A 9,008-nucleotide genomic window follows, 5' to 3' on the forward strand; every position below is an offset into this window, starting at 1 on the left:
GAACGCGATGCAGACATTATCTTACATACCATGAAATCCCGAGTTACCAATCTTAAAGACTTCTATTTTGATTATGTCATAGTTGATAACGAGTTAGGATCGTTTTTTCGGGCTGATTTCGTATCATTGCGAAATTACGAGGCTTTTGGTGATGTATGTGCATTTGACACTACGTATGACACTAACAAGTAAGATACTACACTTTCCAACATGTGCAATTATTATTAGTTTTGTTAATATAATATGTTATCTTTACAGGTACAAAATGATTTTTGTGCCATTCACCGGAGTTGATCATCACAAGAAATGTGTTATCTTTGGCGCTGGCATGTTATATGATGAGACTATAGAGTCATATACATGGTTATTGAACACCTTCCTGGCTGCACACAAGAAACAACCAATATTTATTCTCACTGACCAAGATGCATCAATGAAACAAGTTGTATCAACCGTTTTCACAAACTCCATCCATCGTTTATGCATGTGGCACATAATGAGAAAACTTCCATCCAAGGTAAACACCACATTTTAATATTAACACAACTCCAATTAAACCATATAATATGATTAACTAATTTCGATTATTATTATTCACATATCTTTATTTGCAGATTTCAAATGACATCCTTGATAATACCACCCTTCGTTCGTCAATACATAAATTGGTGTGGAATTTATTCATCACACCACAAACATTCGAAGAAAGATGGCATGTTTAATGAATGAATATCATCTAGACAATCATCCTTGGCTATGTAGGATGTTTGCTATACGGCATGAATGGGTCCCGTGTATTTCAGAGAGATACCGATGTGCTGTTTGATGAAGACTACATCAAGATGCGAGAGCTCAAACGCGCGTTTTAAAGTCAACTCATCAGAAACTAACACGTTAGTTCAAATTCTTATGTGTTTCGATACCAGTCTTGATGCCCAGCGGCACACACAACGAGATCTCGAATTTAAAAGCGACATGTCGAACCCTCGCTTGTCTACCGGTTTTCGTATAGAAGCACACGCGTCCGAAACATACACATGGTCAACGTTTCTTGAAGTTCGAAAAGAAATATACATGGGCATGTTCCATTGCATGCCAATTGAACGTCCTGGAACGACCGATATAAAAAATTACACGTCTTATGTCAATGAATTCGAGGTATCTCCTTACTATCCAATATGTTTTAATATTCGATATATACAACACAACTACCCAATATATTTTAATATGTTTTAAATATTACCATTAGTGCATATTACCATCAATATAACTATTATAATTGTTTGTCTGGTTATTTTTGCTATGCACATGTATTTTATTATGCACATGTGCATGTATTAACCAATGTATTTATGCATGATACCCTTAATATACCATTACTGCATATTACCCTCAATAAAACTATTATAACTCTTTGTTTGATTATTTTTTTATCATGCACATGTGCATGTATCAAAGCTCAATAAAACTATTATAACTGTTTGTTTGATTATTTTTTGTTATGCACATGTGCATGTATCAAAGTTTGTCTGATTATTTTTGTTATTCACATGTGCATATATCAAACAGTGTATTTGAATCGATTATTTTATTATACATGATAACTTATTAACCTGTGCATATTACCCTTCATGTATACATTCTATTTATAATATATGTTATGCACATGTCCAGGTGTCTCTCAATGTACTTGAACAAACAGTAAGCTGTACATGTCTTGGGTTCACTCGTATTAGATACTTATGCCGACATGTATTCTGTATATTCCGTTACAACCAAATTGAACGAATACCGTCCCACTACATCATTCCACGTTGGAAACGAGATGCGTTCCCGTCAGTTGTGCATAACATATCTAACATGTACTCATTCGACAACAGCGAGTTTGCTACCATCAACAATGAAATAATGGATTTAGTCACTCAATGCACAACCCGACTCAGACGCAATCCTGATCATCTACGTTCGTTATCTTCTGAGATCAAACGCATCAGGAACCGATATTCGAATCGTTCCCGTGTGAGCCCCAACCTCGTATCCAAAAAACTGCAAACATCAGTGACACATTAAACATACCTGGAAATCTAAGCACAAGTGTCCATCCTCCTCAAGGTATTAGAAACAAAGGTTGTGGGACCAAAAAACAACGGATTGGCCTCGGTGGTCAAAAAATTAAAGATAAACGAAAGAAAGCCGGTAAACGACAAAAAGCCACCCGTTTATGCAATAAATGCAACAAATATGTATTTGACCATCATTCACGCAATTGCGAGAAAATTAAGGCGGCCAAACTTGCTGCACGAGCAGCTAAACATGCTGCTGCTATCGCCGCTGGACTACCTGCCCCGTCTGATTCCGGTTCTGATGATACTGATGTTGATCTCGATAACACAGATGATGATGACAGTTGTAACATTCGTAAAAAACGGATATCCAAAATCCGACCCGTTTTGAAATCCGAATCCTAACCTTTGAACATTGGGAATTTTTTTTCGCGAAATAAACAAATAATGAAAGATTTAATTCTTAAATTAATTTGCTTAATATATATCGTCTAATTGTTAAATTAATTAATTCAATTAAAATTATTTGATTTCATGATTTAACCTAGTTAGTTAATGGATTTTAATGAAAGTTTTCAAGTAGAGTAAATTACGTTTTTGGCCCCTGTGGTTATGTCAGTTTTACTATATTAGCCCAAAATAAGAATTTTTAACGTATCTGCCCCCATGGTCCCTATATCTAATCATTTTGGCCCCTAATTCTAACTAAACCCCAACTCTGGTTAACTTCATGGTCACATGGGTTGCATATGATGGGTAATATGGTAATTTCACCTCCCCCTTTTAATGACTTTGTAAAAAAATCCCAGATCTTCAACCAAACATCATCATCTTCAACCAAACATCATCATCTTCAACCAAACATCATCATCTTCATCTCTATGGCAGCTGCAGGTGGCGGCGCATGGTGGTGCACAACGGTGGCCCCACATAAACTCAGGGAATGATGATGATGGTTATGTATTTGAAGATCTCGGTTTGATGATGATATGTTCTTAAAGATCTGGGTAAGAAGACGAAGTTGTTCTTGAAGATCCGGGTTTGAAAGTGGTTTGAAGATGTTCTTGAAGATCTGGGTAACAAGATCATCATCTTCAACCATCATCATCATCCCCACATAAACAACATCCAAACACCCCCTAAATTCGTAACACAAAATTGTCAAAAAAAAAAAAAACACAACAAAATACAAACCTGAAGATGAAAATCCACATAACAAAATACAAATCTTACAAAATAAAGTCTAACGAAAAAAGAATCATTCAAAAATCCCCCAAATCCCCCTCTCTTTCTGCTGCAACTACCACAAATCCCCCAAATCGGTATAAATAACCCAGATTTACTTCTACCAAATCTTCAAACGAAAAAAGAATCATTCAAAAAGAATCACACACAACCAACACCTAGGTCTGACATCGCTCGTCGGAGGACCCTCAACCCACCGCCATCGCTTCCACTGCCGCCGCCGTGAGCAGCGGCGCCTAATCATCTCGTCGCCCTCTCTATCTCTTCGATCTTTGTCACCGGAAAACAGGGGTACGGGGGAGGTGTGGGTGTTGTCAGCTGCTGGCCTTCATCGAGAAGGAAGAGGGTGAGCAGGAGAGTGTCATGTGTAGGTGTGTTTGAGATGTGAAGGAATTAAGGAGTTGTTTAAGTTTTGTTTGTGTTTTTGGTTTAGGGTTTTCTAAGGTAGAAGAAGAGAGAACAAGATTTAAAGGGGAGGGGAAATTACAATTTTACCCATCATGTGCAATCCATGTGAGCAAGAAGTTAACCAGAGTTGGAGTTTGGTTAGAATTAAGGGCCAAAATGGTTAGATATAGGGACCATGGGGGCAGATACGTTAAAAATTCTTATTTTGGGCTAATATAGTAAAACTGACATAACCACAAGTGCCAAAAACGTAATTTACTCTTTCAAGTAATATGACTTAACCAAACCATGTTAGTGTTAGTTAAGCTAAGATAATAGTAAAGTTGAGGGACTACGTTGTAACCTTTTAAAACCTTTAAACAAAAAAAAAAGAAAATATCAATATGAGATTTGTTTTGTTTTAACGTTGCCGCCAAAACTCATTCACAAGGTTGCTCCTTATTTCCTTTGGAATTCACACTGATTTTCGATAATTAATACGATGCCGCGTTTCCACGAGCCTAGACCCTTTATTACACTCATGACTCCTTTTCAGAGTTTTTTCCCATAATAGTGTTGGTGGAAAAAGTATTTACCAAAATAGTGTTGATACAAAAATATTTACCAAAATGGTGTTTTTAAGTTTTGTTTCTTTTTCACTCCTAGCCTTATTGGATAAATCCAATTCTTTAAATAATTATTGATTTAATCATGGTATTGGATTTCTCACTAACTTATTTATTATCATGTATCTTACAAAAAAATAAATATTTTTATATAAAACTTATTAAAAAAAACTTATTCTAAAAGTCTATATTTAATACTTTAAAAATCAAAAAGTCTATATTTAATACAAATAACGGTAATCCTAATAACTCCAGCTATACATTAAAATTGTGTATTTGATTAAAAAATTGAAAATCACTCAAAGCTATATACATAGATTTGTTGAAACTCCTTTCGATTATATTTTTTTATACATAACACAGTATAGTAACTTATTTTTTTAAAGCTTAGTTTATATTTTATTTAATAATCCATTCTGTTATATGCATGTTTTTTTTAAATAAAGTTCTCGAATAAACGAATGAATTGATAGGTTCGAATTTAATCCTTACCTCATTCGTTAATACATAAAGAAAACAAGTATACTTTTTTTCATAAAAAAATTTAAGAGGGTATAACTAAGATTGTTTAAAACAAACAAACAAACAGTAAATACAAATTTTTACAACAAATTATATTTTTCCAAGTAAGTTTTAGTAAAAAAAGGTTTATTTTAAGTTGGTTATTCGAACCTACTAACTCCTAGATGTGTTGTGATACGAAATACATATCTTTAACTAATGCATTTAGTTTGAGAGAAATATATACCCAAGTATCGTATTATTTATCTATAATCTATAATCTATAATCTATAATACTATATAAAGCATTTTAGATGTACAAAATAGTAATTTAACATCCATTTTTTAAGATGGCAGATCAAAAGTCTCAAACAAAACCATATATTTTTACATTTTTCTTCCCATTCTACCCTGCTTTCCCTACATCAAACCCTCAGAATGTTATCATCAGTTTCTCAACTCAATCATTCCCTTCAATCGTTGCCCTTTGATTCCTGAGATAGAGTCTTTTGTTTACTTCAATTGAATGTCCAAATTGATGACATTAATTGTCATCAGTTTACTACAACTGAATAGTCATCAGTTTACTTCAATTGAATAGGAGATAGAATTTCACAATTGCTCCTTCTCTCTTTAGGCCATGTGTAGTCATAAAGCCCTTTTGTGGGCGTTATACGACACGTGTCGTGCCACGTCACACAGGGGCTTTATGGGGCGTTATGTCACTAGAGCCCGTAGTCATAAAGCCCTACCTCCTCATAACCAAAGTGTAAAATGCAGGGACCAAAGTGTAAAATGCAGGGACCAAAGTGTTTTAATGCAGGGACCAAATTGTAAAATGCAGGGACCAAAGTGGAAAATGCCCACCTTCTCGCGCCGCGAATTTTTTCACGCCGGTTCTTTTTTTTTTTGATCATGGCGCCGGGGGGGGGGGGGGGGGGGGCGGTGTGGGCGGCGCCATACCGGCGCTATGGCCATGGTCGCGCCCCACTACGTTTAACCTTATCACTAATTCAAACCGTAGTGGATTTTGTAATAACCCTAAATCTCCTTATGTCTTTATTACTAATCTAAACCAGATTTCGAGGTAAGTTTTTGAGTTTTCGCTATTTCTTTAATTTCGATTCAGTTGTTTTATCAATCTTGTTGATCCGGCCATCGATTTGTAATTTCCATTGGGGTTGGTGTCCCCTGGTGATTGACACATCTGTGATTAACGATACATACAAAAAGGATTTTATTGAAAACAATGATACTACTGTTCAACTTACCAATTGGATGTTTATGCACTTTTATAGTCAGGTGTGTTTATAATATCATGCTGTTGTGTTGTCTGTAATATATTATGATTTTAAAAGATTAATGCACTCAATATGGATTATCGGAGTTCAGACCAGCTAGCGAGACCGAGAACCTACTCTGTTGGAATGTCGACGAAGACTTCTCTATCGTTCAATCGCGAGATCGGAGATTTTGTTAGTAAAACCTATTTCACTATTTGCCTTGTGTTCACTCTTTTGCGATATCTCGGTACAAGTAAGCTGTTTATTGTACTGAATTTAGATTTTTCCTGCTTTCGTTTGTTTTTCGATGCAACTATGTGATTTGGAGCTCCTTGATCCTTAGTTTTTTTATAAAATCTTGTTAATATGAGGAATGTTTGTCAAAAGGAATTACAATAACTGTTATAGACTGAGTTTTGTTTTAGTGGAATTAGGTTATTTGCTAGAAGAAATCTGAAACACAGGTTGAATCTCAAGGATGCTACAATTAAGCCTGGTCGCATGAAAGGTGAGTAAACCCAAATCAAATTTTCGATCAGTGATTATCTTCGGTTCATTTCGATTTCTTTAGATACGGACTAATGAGTTTTTCAACACAACTACCTCGATCCTGATGCAGATTTTGATAGGGCTTGAATTGTGATGGCAAGTGCCGTTGGAGAACCTCTCAACACAACATAGGTTTGACTTGGTGATTGAATCGAACTCATTACTTTTTGATGAAATTGGTTAAAGAATGGTTAAATTTTGAATGAATTTGCTTTAATAGGTTGATCTGAATGTGTAGATTTTGATTTTTGTATGCGTTACAGATCTGAGATAGCAACAGATCAAATGAAACAAGGTGACCAAATAGAGAAGATAAGATTCGAAAAATAACAAAGAGCAGTGAAGCGATGGTGGCAGGTTTACCGGAAAAACAGAGCTTAGTCACCCGAAAAGGTCACTGGAGATGATGGAGTTTTGATACCATGAAGAAACTCATGATAATCAGGTAAGAAACTCATAATCTCATCAATGGTAAACTGTGTGTATAGTGTGCGTTCTTTAGTTTCTATTAGTTTGGGGTTATGTTTTGCGCATGTGGGTATTAACTATTTTGAACCTTCTTATAAAATATGATTCACATAATTACTTACATAAAAATTGCAATTTTTTCAGGTATCATAGGAATTCTATCAATGTTTTTCTTGTCATTCCATGAAAATCTGCATATTGTACTAGCACTACTGTCTTTAACTGCTGGAAGTGCTGGCGTTGCAATAGCAGATGTAACCGTTGATGCGGGCGTAGCGCAATAAAGCGGTATTCATCCTTCACTTGCTCTAGACATGCAAAGCTTATGTGCCTTCAGTTCTTCCATTGGACGCCTGATCGGATTTGCTTCAAGTGGCGTATTTGTACACTTAATCGGCCCCAATGTGTTTTTCCTTTTTGTTGTTTTTTTATTATTCGTGTTGTATTTACTTACTTTTCCATGATCATTATTCTCTTCTATAGTTAGATTTTAGAGTAAAATGTCATTTTCATCCCTGAGGTTTGGCCTAAATGATTTGAATTTGCCATCATTCTTGTTAATTTTTTTTAGTTTTATGGTAACCCAGATTGACTTGTTTGCAATTTTATTATTATATTTGTGAGTAACCCAAAATGACTTGTTTGTGTTCTGTTTCGGCTGATAGCTACGCTGGGAATCTTGGATTGTGTGGGGATCCTTTGCCTCTTTGTGAGGGTAGTACTAAGAAAGCGCGTACGGGTGTAATCATTGGGGCGGCACTTGGCAGTGCTGCTATTGTTGCGTTAGTTGTAGGTGGCGGGATGATGTTCATTATGAGAAAAGTTGTTAGAAAAATAGAAAGGAAAAAGAAGAAGATCCTGATGAAAATAAATGGACCCGGAGTATCAAAGGAACCAAAAAGATCAAGGCAAGATGACTGAATGCTTATATTAGCGGTGGATAACGGGTCAAAACATATATATGTTTTTTAGTGCGGGTCAAAATGGGTCAGGCTGTATACACTTTTTGAATAAGTTTTAGTCGTTAAAAATACACTTTTGACCCAAAACTCTATTATTCAAAAAGTTTTACCTTTTTCTTTATAAAGAGTAAATTACGATTTTGGCCCCTGTGGCTATATCACTTTTACCCTATTAGCCCAAAAAAAGATTTTTAACATCTAAGCCCCCAACGTCCATTAAATGTTAGGGGCTAAAAGGGTTAGAAAAAAAGACGCTAGGGGCCAAAAGGGTTAGAAAAAAAGACGCTGGGGGCTCAAATGTTAAAAATTTCTTTTTTGGGTTAAAAGGGTAAAAGTGATATAACCACAGGGGCCAAAATCATAATTTACTCTTTTATAAATAATCAATGTGCCAAATATGATTACATACTTTTTGAAATTTCAAAACAATTTAGTTTAGTAAATAAAAATGATTTGGGATGATATATGCATTAAAACACACTTTGTATGACTTTTGACCCGTTTCCTTTTAAATATAACCTTAATCGACCCGTTCATGAGTAAATGGGTCAAAGCAAGTTATTTTTGTACAGGTGGAAATAGGTCGGGCTGGATTAACCCACAACACTTTTTAAATACGTTTTGTTCATTAAAAATACACTTTTGACCCAAAACTCTTTGTCCGAAAAGTTTAACTTTTATAAATAATAAGTGTGCCAAATACGATTACAAACTTTTTGTAATTTCATAATAATTTATATAATTAAATAAGAATGGTTTTGAGGTAACATTCCACTGTTGAATTTGAATTTTTATATGTAATAATTCTTGCTGACAGTATAATTTCCACTGTTGAATTTGAATTTTTCGCAAACTTAACCATACCAGTAATTTCAGGTCAGTGTCAGCTTTTAATAAAGGTGGGAAAATGGCTGGGCTGGACGG

At 35.1% G+C, this 9,008-nt stretch overlaps 1 long non-coding RNA gene across 1 annotated transcript; it reads left to right on the forward strand.

The window, feature by feature from the left end:
- Nucleotides 1-6,923: 6,923 nt before the first annotated feature.
- On the forward strand, nucleotides 6,924-8,286 carry LOC110935171. Its single transcript, XR_002588921.2, has 3 exons — nucleotides 6,924-7,099; nucleotides 7,267-7,526; nucleotides 7,788-8,286. It is a non-coding gene; the product is annotated as an uncharacterized LOC110935171 (long non-coding RNA).
- Nucleotides 8,287-9,008: the final 722 nt, after the last annotated feature.

The sequence above is a fragment of the Helianthus annuus genome, chromosome 4, assembly GCF_002127325.2.
Source record: "Helianthus annuus cultivar XRQ/B chromosome 4, HanXRQr2.0-SUNRISE, whole genome shotgun sequence".
NCBI lineage: Eukaryota > Viridiplantae > Streptophyta > Magnoliopsida > Asterales > Asteraceae > Helianthus > Helianthus annuus.